This window comes from Miscanthus floridulus, chromosome 11, assembly GCF_019320115.1.
Source record: "Miscanthus floridulus cultivar M001 chromosome 11, ASM1932011v1, whole genome shotgun sequence".
NCBI classification, from domain to species: Eukaryota; Viridiplantae; Streptophyta; class Magnoliopsida; order Poales; family Poaceae; genus Miscanthus; species Miscanthus floridulus.
In genome coordinates, this window is record NC_089590.1 from 84,231,414 (window position 1) to 84,247,558 (window position 16,145).

Here is a 16,145-nt window from a genome sequence, read left to right on the forward strand (position 1 = left end):
TGGGCAGCGCGGGCCCTGTGTAGGCGGGCGCAGGGTGCAGGTGCGCGGTGGGAGACAGAGTGCAGGCGCAGGCGTCCGGACGCTAGGACTACTGAAAACAAAAGAAAAACATGGTCTTTTTTTCTCTCTGCAAGTGCAACAGCAACAAGCAGGAGACATCAGGGCAGCTCCAACAATCAACTCTTAAGCTAGCTCTAAGCATTTTTTTCATATTTTAATAGAAGAAAGAGCAAAACTAGCTTTTGATTAAGAGCGAAGTTTTTGCACACATTTTAAGGTTACATAAAAGTGTCATATATGACTATCTATGTTAAAAATTATGTGCTAAAAGTTAGTACTATTAGAGAAGTTATCTTGGAGCCGGTATCTTAAGCATTGCGGGTGCCCGCGTTAGTGGGCTAGGCAAAGCCATCGCGGAGCATGGAACAAACAGCGCCCTGGTAGCAGGAGCATAGGATTCGAGGGAAGGAGGCAGGAATAATTGGAAAGACCCAACGAAAAAAAAGTTACGCTGTGGAAGATAGTTTCTTGATACAGAGCAACATAGATACCGCTCCTGGTTTTTACGTTACGAGTGTTGTAAGTGTAATATATATAATTACAACATGTGAAAAGCATCACGTGACTTCCAAACAGGGCGAAGGATATTTTGCTGATATTTGCCACATTTAATATATTATACACAAAATGGATGGAACGAACGGAGGATGACTAAACTCGATGTGCACAGACGAACCTATCACTCGCTGATTGGTTTCTGGACTGATAAATTCGACTGATGCTGGTTTATTGTGAGAGAAAAATATTATATTATGACTGATAAACTTGATCGGGCTAAAACCAACGAACGAACAGGCCGTATATACAAAATGCCACAGGGTTTTGTACACGGTCAACACGTTGATGCGCCACCTCATACGAGAAGGATGCGTAAGCGCGATGTCGGGTGGCAGCGACACACGGCTCTCCGTCCTTGTCGTACTTGAGCAAGAAGCGGGTCATCTTCAGCACGCGGGTGCGCGCGTACGCGTCGCAGTCCTGCCTCTCGACCATGCAGAATCTGCTATCGCCCATGTACACGAGCGTGGCGCCCAGATGTTGGCGGGTGTCCGTCGTTTCGAACAACACGTCCTGCCCGAGCTTCCAGGCGGGCATGGTGGTCTCCCCGCCGCCACCGCCACTGGCATCGTCGTGGGGCGGGACGGCCGGGACGTCGCAGCAGCAGACGCGCCCGGCCCCTTGCTTGTAGAGGCAGATCGAGCCCGACCCAGGCGTCCAGCTCGCGGTCGTAGTGCGCCTGGCCTTTGAACGGCAGGAGCCACTCGCCGACGTGGGTCCACTCGTGGCGCTCCATGTCGAAGGTGAAGGTGCTCTGCCGGCAGTCGAGGTAGTGCGAGCAGATCTTGCCGGGGATGTCGGGCCTCCAGTCCTTGACGGACACGAACACGGTGGGTCCGGGTGCACCGCGTAGCCGCTGACGACGCTGGACACGAACGGCGGCGGCGGCTCGATGCTGGCCCACGACCACGACCCGTCGGTGGGCTGCGGCAGCTCGGGGCCGAGCATCTCGTCGAAGGGGTAGACGAACGCCAGGAGCCTGCCGCCGGCGGAGATGTACAGGGGCCGGCTTCCGAAGTCCCCGTGTAGAGAGCTCTGCGGGTGAGGCCACACCGCCATCCCCATCGTCTCGGTGTCGAACACGGGGATGTCGGGGCTGTACTCCGGTGGCTGCATCGCCAAGATCTTGCGCCCGTGCGCGGCGAAGGACCACGAGTGCGGGTGCAGCGCCTGATGGAACCGATAGTTGTTCCCTGGCCTGAACGTGAACGCCGGCGACGATGCGGTGACCGCAGCAAGAGCAAGATCTAGAGCAGATCGAATGAACTCGCGAGAAGACAAAGTATTATGTTGCTGTCCGCAACGCAGCTTGACTGGTCTCTATATTCATGTATATATAGTGTCTAGATACAGACCTAGGTACATACGACCCGCCCCACGTCATCCGAACAAAGTGCGTCGCGCCGTTGCACAGCGGTGCGTGCTGTGTATGCCGTGGACGGCATGACGCGGGTCGACCATGGACTCTGGGCCTGATCTGATCTTGTACACCTAAGAATCAGATCCACCCACTATCCTAGCTAATGCATATCTTAACTAGCTAAGTAACAAAAGATTACATGATATCTTGTGCGACAGTTTGGCTAACAAATCACCCCTCAAATCTGTTGCACCTGCACCACTCCAAGAGCACTCTTGAGTTCCACAAATCTCACGCGCCCCAGCGACTTGGTGAATATGTCGGCGAGCTGCCCGGCAGTCCCAACATGATCAACCTCCACCTTGCCCTCCTCAATACACTCACGGATGAAGTGAAATTTTGTATCGATATGCTTACTTCGATCGTGATGTACCGGATTCCTGCTTAGCGCTATTGCGGACATGTTATCCATGAGTAGCTTCACTGGTGCCTCTTTTGTTCCCATCATATCTGCAATTAGCCGGCTCAACCAAACACCCTGACAAGCCGCTGCTGCCGCTGCTACATACTCAGCTTCACAAGATGAGAGCACCACAGTCTTCTGTTTTTGTGATGACCATGTGACCAAGCTATTGCCGAGGAAATAAACAACACCCGTAGTGCTTTTCCTATCCTCAACGTCTCCTGCAAAGTCACTGTCGCTGAATCCAAGTAGCATTGGTTTCAGCTCTGCTCCCTTCTCATATCTGCAGCCATATCCTGTTGTACCCTTCAAGTATCTCAGAATATGCTTCATAGCTGCCCAATGTTCCTTTCCTGGTGCCTCCATGTACCTACTCACCACTCCGACAGCATATGCTAAGTCTGGTCGAGTATTAACAATGTACCTGAGGCTACCAATTATGCTGCGGTACGCTGTTGGATCCACTGCATCCCCTTCCTTCTTCTTGATGAGCTTGAGCCTGCACTCCATAGGTGTGTCATAGGAGTTACAGTTCTTCATGCCTGCCCCTTCAAGTATCTTGAGAGCATATGCACCTTGACTTAGAGTAATATGTCCCTCTCCTTGCTTTACTTTGATCCCTAAGTAATAGCTGAGAAGCCCCAAATCGCTCATCCTGAATTTCTTCATCATCTCTGATCTGAACTTTCTGATCTCGTCAACACTAGGACCTGAGATAATCAAATCATCCACATATACTCCCACAAGAAGGAAAGAGTTCCTGCCGCTCCTCCTATAAACAGCATTATCCAACTTGCTCTTAACAAAACCGAGAGCATAAGCTCCTTGTCAAGCTTTGAGTCCCATGCTCGAGGTGCTTGCCTAAGACCATACAAGGCCTTTTTCAACTTGAGAACCTTGTCACCTTTGCCAACAACAAAACCTGGAGGTTGTTGCACATAGACAGTTTCAGTCAGATCACCGTTGAGAAAAGCAGATTTCACGTCCATATGATGAACTTCCCAACCACCATGAGCTGCAAGTGCCAACAACACTCTTACAGTTTCAATTCTAGCAACTGGAGCAAACACTTCATCGAAGTCCACTCCCTGACGCTGAGCATAACCTTTTGCAACCAATCGTGCTTTGTGCTTGACAATGTTTCCATCTAGGTCCTTCTTGACTTTGAAAACCCATTTTAAGCCAATTGCTTTTTGTTTAGGAGGGAGATCACTGACAACCCAGGTTCTGTTGTCTTCATTTGCCGTCATCTCCAACTCCATTGCCTTCCTCCAACACTCTTCTAACATAGCATCCTCTATTGTCCTTGGCTCTTCGGCAGCAACCAAACAGAGCCCACTGTACTCGAACCCCTGCACCTCATCTGTCATATCTAACAGATTGGGAATAGTCCTATACCGAAGTGGTACCTCATCAGAGAAATCACTGTCATGCGTGGGAGGAGTTGCCCATTGTATCTGCTGATGTGGTGGCGTGTGTGGAGGTGTGGCACCCCCTTCGGATGGAATTGAGGCAGCAGGCGAGGCCGGTTCCCCCTGACCGTTTTCTGAAAACACCCCGTCGTCTGCTTCAGGTCCTACTGTCAGACCGGGAACAGTACTGTCAAAGTACTGAACTGAAAAGGTTTCAGGTGCAGCCGTCTCCGTCTGCTCCTGCGTCCTGCTTGCCTTTCCCTCCCAATTCTAGGCCATCTGCTCATCGAAGATTATGTCACGGCTCACCATCAATTTATCCTTCATCGGATCATACACTCGATAGCCCTTTGTCCCCGTTTCATAACCGAGGAACACCCCTGGCACTAACCTATCAGAAAGTTTGCTGATCCCATGACCGACTCGCTTCACATAAGCTACGCAGCAAAATGTGCGAAGATGCTTGACTCCTGGTTTCTTGCCATACCAAACTTCATACGGTGTCTTGCCACTTAGGCTCTTCGTGGGCGAACGGTTTAGCAAATAGACTGCCACCCGGACTGCTTCTCCCCAAAAACGAGCTGGAACGCTCATGCTTTTCAGCATACACCGTGCCATCTCGACTACGGTCTGATTACGTCGCTCCACTACTCCATTCTGCTGCGGAGTATACAATGTGGTCGTATTGTGCTTGATCCCATGATCCTGGCAAAAAGTCACAAACGCGTCGGAATTAAATTCCCCACCACGATCTGAATAGAACGCTCTGAGCTTGCTCCCTGATTCCAACTCCACCGCCGTCTTGAACCTATTGAAGTACAGCAGTGCTTCATCTTTGGTGGCCATCAGTTCTAGCCACATATAGCGGCTATGATCGTCGACGATGAGGAGGAAAAACGATTTCCCTCCTGGTGTGGGCGGGGTGACATGCCCACACAGATCAGCATGCACCAACTCGAGCACCTCGGATGCACGATACGCCGAAGCCTTGGGGAAGGGTGTGCGATGCTGCTTGCCCAACGCGCATCCGTCACAGACTTGCTCGACACGCCGTATCACCGGCATGCCCACAACCATCTCCCTAGCACCGAGCTCATGTAGAGACCTAAAATTCAAGTGTCCATACCGAGCGTGCCAGAGCCACGCGACGTCGTTCATCTTTGACACCAAGCATACAGGTGTCGTCAGCTTCACCTTCATGATGTAGAGCCGATTCTTGCGTTCTGCCTTGATCAACACACCTCGGTCTTGGATCCCTTGCTGAGGGCGCTCGAACACCTTCATGATGCCATGTTCGATCTCGACACGACACCCTCCTTCCTCCAGCTGACCGAGACTGACGATATTACACTTCAAGGACGGGATATAATACACCTCAGAGAGCACGCGATGATCCTGGTTTCTGCTAGCGATCGTCACTGCCCCGATCCCACAGATCTCAACCTTGGACCCATCACCAAATCTGACTGCTCCCTTAACCGTCTCGTCAAGGCTAGCTAGTGCAGCCCTACATCCCGTCATATGGTTTGTCGCTCCAGTGTCCAGCACCCACGACCCTTCCTCATAATCTGACAGGATCACGCATTCTTGATTCAAGAACACATGGGGAGACGTCACATTGGTGGTTCGCACCAGGTTACAAACCTGTGCGACAAGAAGTGCTGGCTGTGCATCAGCGTCGGCATTGGCATGATGGACTACATCTGTCACCTCCTTGCCTGCCTTCTTGCATTCTCTGGCCCAATGGCCATAAACTTTACACTTGTTGCAACGTCCCTTGCGTCGTGGCGTGCCTTCCTTGCCACCAGAGTCACGAGAATCACGGTTTCCACCGTTGTTGCCTCCTTGCCCCCCGAACTTGTTCTTCTTGGCATACTGGCCATTACCGCCACCCTTGCCTCCTGATGATGACGAATCTGTCACCATCCGAGCCTTATGCTTCGCCGCCCAATCTTCCTCCGTCATCATGAGTTGCCCTTGCTTGTTGGTCACTTCCTCCACGACGGGCTCAAACCGATCTTCTGTTGCACGCAAACGACCGACTAATTCTTCCACCGACAAGGTCTTGAGACCACAAAACATCTCAATCGTGACTGCAACTTGATTATAACGAGGTGGCACAACTCTGAGGAATTTCTTCACGACACGAGCATCATCAACACTCGTCTCCCCTAGGCCTTTGAGATCGGTTGCAATTTTACCAATTCTCACTGCGAAGTCTTCAATTGTCTCGCCCGATTTGAACGAGATTGCTTCAAACTCTGCTAGCAGTTTCTGTGCATTCACCTCTTTCACCCTATCTGCACCCAGACGCATCGACTTGATCGCCTCCCAGGCCTCCTTGGCTGACTTCTTGTTCAACAACATTGAGTGCATCTCAGGAGGGACACCACGGATCATGGCGCCCAGAGCGAGCCGATCTCGACGTTGCTCGACCTTGTCAGATTCAACTGCGTCCCACAAGTACATAGCTTCGAGATTGCATTGCACATGAGCCGACCACTCTTGGTAATTGGATCGGGTTAACATCAGCCATACCAGGTTTCCTGACGCCTGATTCCACGCCCTCTCCATCAGCTCTTCCTTCTTTTCACCGCTGCTGCCCATGGCGGTTGATGGCGTTCACGACTTCTTCTTCGGATGCGGTGGACCAACCACCAAACGAACTCTCCTTCTCCTCTCGGACGAACACCGCTCCTCCGACGACCTCTCGGCTCTGATGCCACTTGATGGAACCGATAGTTGTTCCCTAGCTTGAACGTGAACGCCGGCGACGATGCGGTGACCGCAGCAAGAGCAAGATCTAGAGCAGATCGAATGAACTCGCGAGAAGACAAAGTATTATGTTGCTGCCCGCAACGCAGCTTGCCTGGTCTCTATATTCATGAATATATAGTGTCTAGATACAGACCTGGGTACATACGACCCGCCCCGCGTCATCCGAACAAAGTGCGCCGCGCCGTTGCACAGCGGTGCGCGCCGTGTACGCCGTGGACAGCATGACGCGGGTCGACCATGGACTCTGGGCCTGATCTGATCTTGTACACCTAAGAATCAGATCCACCCACTATCCTAGCTAATGCATATCTTAACTAAGTAACAAAAGATTACATGATATCCTGTGCGACAGTTTGGCTAACAGCGCCTCCATGCGGACGACCGGGCGGGCGGCGTCCATGCCGCCGCCGGCGTTTGGGTCCGCGTCGAACCTGTGGACGCTGTAGCCTCTCTCCCAGTCGTCCACCACAACGTACAGATGCTGCATCGCCGACATGGCAGATTCAGACAGATGGGCAGAGCAGCGACCCAAGCAAGGCCTATTCGAAGGCCGATTCCCTGCTCCTAGCCTCTCAGGTTCGTGGTCGTCGTCGCGCGGCCGCTTGGACATGTTCGATTGCTCACCCGTCGGACTCGATCACCGCCCTCCTCTCTCTCCTCTTCTTCTGTCACACAGTTGTTTATATAACCGGTTAAAATCCGTCTCGGAATCGAATTATCCTCGATTCAAAAACGAAGGCGAGAAAAAGGAAGCATCCTAACCAACTCTCAAACTCAGGTTAGACTCAGAGCAACTCCGACGGGACTGTGTATCAGTGGTCGAGCTCAGGGAGTTACCAAACTCAGGTCTCAAGTGACAGAGGAAAAGAGACAGGAGCTCGTGGCGTGGTGACGAAAGGATGGCGCAGATTGCAAACGCCGGCGGGAGAGGGCAACACGCAGGGGATTGGCGGCGCCGCAGCGTCCTGGAGACTGGCAGCAGCGGCGAGTTCTTGCGTCTTGGTGAAGAGCAGTGGGCCTTCACAGGTTTCCATGACCATTTTGGACCCTCTTCGACCCATTTAGATTTGTTTGTTTCCACCTCAGTTCATATCACATTGAATGTTTAGATATATATATGGAGTATTAAATATAGATTAAAAATAACTAATTGAACATATTACGACCAATTTACGAGACGAATTTTTTAAACCTCATTAGTTCATGATTTGACAATGTGGTGCTACGGTAAATATTTGCTAATGACGAATTAATTAGGCTTAATAAATTCGTCTAATGAATTACCAAGGACTTATGTAATTTGTTTTATTATTACTATCCAAACTCTTCTATGTGATACTCGATGTGACACCTATAAACTTTAGCTCCTGGATTTAAACACCCGATTATGGCGCTAAAGCCCACTAGTATAATATACGTGCTAACGCCACGGTTTTATCTTGAGGATGTACATGAAAACAACCAATGTTTTTTTTTCATAGTTTAATTTTTACACAATTGTATTTGAGCAAATTTTTACACAATTGTATTTGAGCATGTATACAATCCCGGAAACACTTTTGCATAAGAAGGCATAGTAAAGTTATTTCTCATATTAACTATCTAAGTTACATTCTGTCTAGTCCTTAATCATGACTTAGAGATCTTTAGAGAAGCTGTCAAAACATTCGTTTGCACGGCTCTTCAGAATGTCCGCCAAGAGTTCCATCCTCAATGAAATTGATAGCTGTGCATGGTAGATAATAAGTTAAATTATTAATTTTTTATGTAGTGTACTGAATATAGTTAGAGAATATATGCTTACAGTGTTGATCGGTGACAATCTTACTCCATCCCATAACTTCATGAAATTGTATACAAGGAAGACTCTTAATTTCCTAGAGAAGAGCATTTGTTTATTTATTGTACATAAATCAAATAACTATTTTATGATAAGAAAGATGAAACTTATTATAAGTGATTATCCGCCTTTATTTTTTGAAACTTTTGTAACACATGCCGGGAATTTTCGCTTCCAATAATAAATATTCACATTCCACTTAGAATTTGTCAGTTTCATGGCGAGACTGAACCTTTTAGTAATAGTGTGAAATGTGGTTATATATGGCATGATTTGATCATAACCCTTGTAACATACATCATCTGGGAGTGGATCCATAATGTGCAGTTTTTTTGCATGTCCATTATGAATAAAGTGTATAGTCCATCTCGATAATATGACAGTAGAATCCAAAAACATAGACACAGACTATAAGTGCTAAATAAAATATAATATAAAATATAAAGGAGTACTACATTGTTGCAATCTTTAATTTTGTACTCCATGTTAGGCCAGCACTCGAGCACTTTTGCTATATAATAGAGATAAATATATGCTTCATGTAAAGACGTATATAATCACTCAAGAAATTAGAGATGACATATAGATGTCGTTGTGGTACCTTACGTATATGTCGATGAATGTTTCCATCATCATCGTATAAGTTCGTTGTGCAATCCATGGCTGGCGTCCATGCCAGCTTTATCACCGTCTTCTCCATTATATGTTGGTTCGAATAGTTCAGGGTCGAATTCACCCCCCCCCCCCTTGTTGTCGCCACTTACATGGTTGCCATGCAGCTGATGCAAATGAAATTCTGCATAGATATATAATATTATATAATATATATAAGCACAATAAAAAATATGACGATAGTTTTATTTAATAGAGAAAAAAATCAAGGATGTGGTTGATGCGCTGACCTGCCTCGCCGGAAGTAGGTAATGGTCGAGAAAGATCCGTACGTGGGCCTCTATGCCTTGGCACATAATTATCATTTCTATGTAGCTAATCTATGGGCTCTGCTGACTCATCATTTTCCACTATAGTCGATAATTCAGTTCTAAAATTCGCACCTTGACATATGAACGGAGGTTCATGATATATTAGGCGGTGGACGAAATGCATAGGGATGAAATGCATAGGTTGTAGATATTTCTCACCTGCGGGTGAGGATGTCAGCCCTATTTGAGCCACAACAGCTGTGGTGCTAATATTTTGCAATTCAGCCTTCTTTCGTGCTCGGTATTGACGTTGGTACTCCAGGTGTCTCCTTTTACTCTCTTCCCTTCGTTTCCGTTGTTGTGCGTTCCTTTCGTCCATCTTATCATTAGCTATGTCTGCAAGTCTCGTTTGTGGGGCCAGGCATATATTATAGTAGAGATTAAAATAAGTTATTTTTATACAATAAACTTGAAGTTACCTAGGTGGTCTTTACCGTTGGCCACAGATAGTGCACTGCTTGTTGTGGTCGTGGTGCCAATGCCAACATGGTTATGAACTTATGATTCCCGTGTGCATCTGGTGGGATATTTTCATTGTCCAGTATAATTGGTGTGATTTGGTCCATCTTAGAGTAATTAGTACCTGCATATATTTTTGTCAGTTGTACAAAAGTTGGTTTTATATTATATAGAAAAAAATTTACTAATACTTAATTAATTAATTAATAAACTCAAAGTATACCTGTGTCTGTGGTCGCTCTACCAATGCCAACATGTATATCATTCCTATGTGCATCTAGTGGGATATTTTCCTTGTCCAATATAATTGACGTGATTTGGTCCATCTCAGAGTAATTAGTACCTGCATATATTTTTTTTGTCAGTTGTACAAAAGTTGGTTTTATATTATATAGAAAAAAGAAAGTATCGAAGAGATTAAGTACCTGTGGGTGTTGTTGTGGGCATTGTTTCAGTCAAAGCATAGGAAGTGCCACTATTTTGGGATGCATCTTTCTTCTGTGCTTGGTAGTCACGCATGTATTCATGTTTTTTTTTTTGTTCATTTCTTCTCTTTGTTCATTGGACATCTCAGCTCGACGAATCCATTGCCGCATGTTTCTTTCTTTCCTCTTCCACGAGGCATCATCTAAAGTGGGCGGTTGGATATATATTGGAAATCACAAAGACACCCAAAAGTATTGTATAAATACATACCGAAAGCATACCTACGATGTTGGTGATATCGCTTAGCGCATCGTGTGTATCTTCGGGCGTAGACATTGCGAAGTACCCGTGAGGATCTTCAGCTTGTAGTAGCTGCGGGCTGTAGGATTTCCTCACGCTAGTGGCCTGCTATAGCACTGGCGTATCTAGTTTTTTTTTAATTAAGTATACCAAGATAGTATCATGTAACGGATCTGCCCCTTGTACAGATAGCCAAAGCTGGTATTCAGCACCATGTAATCTCTAGTACCTGTGAATAATATGCATCTAGTATTTTTTAATTAAGTATACCAGATGAAGACGATAAAAATAGTTACGGTGCTTTTATGTAATCTCTGTTTTTTTATTTCCAAAGATGCTATTGTAAATTTTAGTGACTAATATTTATGGGATATCTGAGAGATTTGCACTTATAATTAAGTATCTGGGCAATGTCGCCGACGGTGACAAGCAGCCTGTTCGCTTGGTCGTATTTGGCTTATAAGCCATGACTTATCAGTCAACGAATAATATTTTTTCTCTCTCACCAAACTAGCCAACAATACTTTCAGCTATGACTTATAAGCTAAACAAGCTCAAACGGCTGAAGGATCGCGCCGTCGTGGGCGCCCACTGCCGTCCACTCGACGGTGACAAGTATCAGGAACCAATGAGGACCTGATGTTGCTACGGCGGTCCGAACTGAGTGTTAGCTTGCTTGCTGCACCCTACGCGTGAGCCACACCCACAGCTGATGCGTGATGTGAGTCTCTAGCCCTAAGAGGCTAGGAGAGATTGGGAGACAAAAATAAAAACATGACTAAACGAACAGCCTAAATGAAGATTTTGAGACGTATTACAGAGGAGTCATTGACTCACGTGTGCTGTTGTAGTGCTTCTCGTCGTCCAGCGCCTGCCGCAGTGCCGCCGGCCGCCGCCGCCGCTATGCGTATGTACGAAGAACAACACAGCAGGGATATGAAGGGGCGCAGGCCCACTGCGAAAAAAATGCAAAAATAACACCGACCGCAGGGGAAAATATGAAGCTCGCACTCGCACGCGTGAAGGTCGTGGGCGATCGGTGCAGCTTCGTCCTCCCCTCCGTGGCTTCCTCCGCAGCACCGACCCCGAAGGGCGTGGGCGTGGGCTATCGGGATGATTGGAAGGTTTCCGCGGCGGCGGCCAGGAAGGTTTCGAACGTCGTTTTTTTTTGTTTCGGTGATGATGATTGGTTTCGATGGAGCGTTGAATGGCGGACACAACGTTGAAGTGCGAGCAGGGTGCGGGGATGAGAAGGCGGGGTGAGAAGCCTAGCATCCCACGTCGAATCATGGTCATTGGATTTGGTTAAGGTATTTGATTAGCCCTTGATTTTAATGATGCCGAATTCTTGTGTGCATTTTTCTGAGTGCGCAATGGTCGGAGGCTCTCAGCGGGGGACGTTTTTGTGAGGATTTGGTTAAGGTATTTGATTAGCCCTTGATTTTAATGATGCCGAATTCTTGTGTGCATTTTTCTGAGTGCGCAATGGTCGGAGGCTCTCAGCGGGGGACGTTTTTGTGAGGAGACCTGATATAATTTCGACTGATCGATTATAGTAGAGATGATGAGCCGTCTGCATACAGCAATTGCTATGGACGTTCTACGGGGAGGCGAGCCTCGTTGCCACTGTTGTGTTGTGTCACTTGTGTGCCACGGGAGATGCCCATGCGAGAGATGGAGAAATTAAAGTGGCAAAAAGCTTAAACAAAACAAAAACTAGTAAATATATTTACAAAATGAAATATTGTAAACATATACAAATAATATGAATCTAGGCAAAAATAACTTTTTGGCTTTGAGTTTTGAACACCCTTGATAATCCAATTGCCTAAAAAAGCGAACAGATGATTTATGACTCAGTTTCCAGCTTTCAAGAAAAAGTACGATACGAGGAAAGGAAACACGATACATCATCTCTAATCTTCATCACTAAATTTATGTTTTTGCATTTTTCATGAAGCGATGAACCATAGCTTCGTTCGTGTCTTACATCGTCTCTTCTTTCTCTCTGCATACATAGAACATTATACCCATAATGCAACGTGTTAAAAAGATTTACCTCATTCATACACGTGTAGTGCTATGTTCGTTAAAACTTTATTTTGGCTACCTTGTTTTTGGTATATAATCCATGGATCACGTATGTGGTCAATCTTATGTTCATTATTGCACTTATTCAATTTGATATAGACTAGGAAAAATGCCCGTGCTTGGCTACGGGTGGATTCAAATGAATACACTACAATCATATAATCATATACTATGTATGTTTTATGTATTTTTTAACAAGTAATAATAAACATGCAATAAATGTAGGTGTCTTTTGATAGATTATATTGGTTTTGGTTAAACCACTTTTAAATACACATTTTTGTTGCCAACTTTGATGCAACTAAAATTTCCCGTCTAGTATAATCCGTTAGTAGTTGACGGTGAAGCAGGCATGAGTGGCATGTAAGTATTAATGCACAAGTGCTAAGGCCGCTGGTATAGCATCTCTCCATATTCTTTGTTTGTGCCATCCGTGATATTTTAACAGCTGTGAGTAGACTAAATATTCCGACGAATATATTATATACTACTTCACCGGTGCAAGTTTATTTACCTGAGCCCCTATTAAATTCTGTCCATTCACTGCACCGTCTTTGTCTATCTTCTGTGGTACGTCGTCCCTCTCCCCCATGGCCCCATCCAGTTCGTTCACATGGACCTGCACACCCAAAGCTCAATGTCAACATCCAGATCATCCACACACAAAGCACACCAAGCCACAGCAAGCCGTGGGGCGACCGGCGAGGCAACAGCAAGGGCGGCGTGGCCAGCGAGCACCGAGCAAGAGGACACGAGAAGCCATGGGGCGGTCATGAGCGCACGCGTGGGACAGTGTCTGTGCGAGGCATCAGCCCTACAAGGGCATGGCCAGCAAGGACACGCGTCTGCCGAGCGGCACATGAGCATTGTCGGCGACCGGCGCGGCAAACAATGGCTGCGCGAGACACCAACCATGCTCGGGCATGGCTGGCCAGGTCTTCAGATGGAGGAGCGACGAGGGGGCTGTGGCATGGCTCTCAACCAGAGACGGCGCGCAGCGCAGAGCACACCACCGCCGAGTGCCTTTGTGAGCTGTCACGAGAGGGGCCGGCGAGGCAGCACGGCCGCAACTGCTGTGTGGCGAGGATGCAACACACACAACATGTGAAGCCGTCGAGGACTTTCGATTGAATCCGGCAATGTTTGAAGACGACAGACTCTTTTATGATTCGAAAAACCCTTTTGCTGCTCATATATAGTTGTTTTAGTATGTTGCCATCTCTTCTTGAACCACGCCTCGTTGTTGCCAGCCTCCATGTGCTCTCGAGGCTAGACTTTGATTTGGTCTCAATCTTATTATAAAGGCACGGGCCTACTCTAATCCGTCATGGACATGCAAGGCTAAACGAACGTTGAGGTTACAGAGGGGATAGCTGATTATAGCTGTATATTTCTCTTCGTAACTTCCGTAGCCCAATCCAATACTACATTAGTAGTGAGAGACGGACAGAACTCTTGGGTGCTACAGATGAATCTCTTAATATAATTTTGGCTCACGCACCTTTTTCAAACGACGACCCGTATTAGAGTAGGATACGACCAATATGTTTTAGAATCAGACTCCGTATCACATTAGATAAGAGCTATTCTAACCGTATGAGTTCGAGTTATTATATATATAAGTCTAGACGGAAGAAAACTCTCAGACTACCGGTAGTTAGGGGAGAGTAGACGAAAAAAATAAATGGACGAAAAAAAATGGCCGAAAATTTTGCCTCTTTATTATTACTAGCAAATATGCCCGTGCGTTGCAACAGGACTACAATCTTTTATACTGCCGACAGCATGAGTGTGGACGGCAAAGCCGCACACTGCCACAACGGCTATGACCAAGTGGCTTGAACCAACGACAAAATCCTCTCTTTCTCCTTCGCGTAGGGCTTCTAAGGCCACCGCTGCGAACTTTGTGCCTGCTCCCATGCACTATCCGTGCTTGCTCCCGTGCGAGCCCGCGCCTCCTCTCTGCTTCGAGCAGGAGGCCGCGCCTCCTCTTGCATGTGCGTGCAAGCATGCATAGCTTGGAGCCGCCGCCCGCGCCTGCTCCCGTACGCGTGCGCAAGTTTGTGCCGCCACAAGGTGTTGCCGCCTAGGCCTGCTCAAAAATCATGAAAGGGACACGAAAAAAAACAGACTGCAGCAATGAGAAAGAGGAAAAGAAAAATAAGAAAAGTAAAAAAATGGAACCACAAGGCGTTGCCGCATAGGCCTGCTCAAAAATCATGAAAAACAAGAAAAGTAACAAATGGAAAAAGAGAGAAAGGAACGAACACAAAAAAAAAACAGATGCCGACCAAAAAAGGAAAAGGTTGTTGGGGTGGGGGGGGAGGGGGAGGCAACGGTGAAGAGGAGGTTGTCGTGGCTGTGAATTGAAAAAGAGAAAAAGTCCTGAACGGACATGGAAAAAACTAGACGGAAGAAAGATTATCGCAGGTGACGGATCTTGTAGAAGGTTGGATAAAAAATTATTATTGGCAAAATTTTTGCCTCTTTAGTGTTAGGTATAGACTTTTTTAATAATATTAGGTATATATTAGGCATAGAAGTATATGTATATAGATATTAGACAGGATAACAAATTATTATATTTATTAAGGTTGATTAGTTGGAGCATCGGCTGATCTAGATCGATTGGTGATGAAAATATCTATTTAAATTAGGAACGAGAAAGAGATCAACGACACATACTACTATTATTATTATTATTATTATTTTTCTATCTATAGAAAAAGAGATAAAAAGAAGAAGAAAAATCACGGAACTAAACGTGGGGAGAGTGGAAACGAAAAAAAGAAAAAACAACCGGGCACAATGGGTGGACAGCAACACTTCCCACGGGGAAAAAAAACGGACGTGGGTGTTAGTGGACAGGCAGAAAAAAAAGAAAAAAACAATCTGACAGTCTGGCTTAGGGCACGAACTCGCTTTCATGGAAAAAACAGGCGCGAGTCACAATGAATAGGTTGGACGGTGGTAGAAATTTTTGTCTCTTTAGTATTAGGGAAGGGATAGATAGATGTATGACCTGGACATGGAAATCACAAGTGGACGATCTAAGCATGAATCCGGCGGAGATTAGGTGATGGATGAAAAATTTTGTGGCAAGATATTTTGCCTCTTTAGTATTAGGTATAGAGGCGTAGAAGAGTATTTTTTGGCATGCAAGCTTGCCAAAAAGAAATAAGAGGGTATATGTTCGCAAGCAAAATTGACAAGTTGTATGTAATATGAAAATACCGGATGTTTCGGGTGGCCCTGTTCGACTTACCCCATATTCGGTTTGTTTGACTTCTTTTTTCAGTCGGAACAGTGTTTTTCTCTCACAACAATTCAGCCGGAACCGTGTTTTCAGCCAGTTTCAGCCAAATTTTAGACCAGCGAACGGAGCCAATTGTATACCAGATGATTCAGTTTAGGG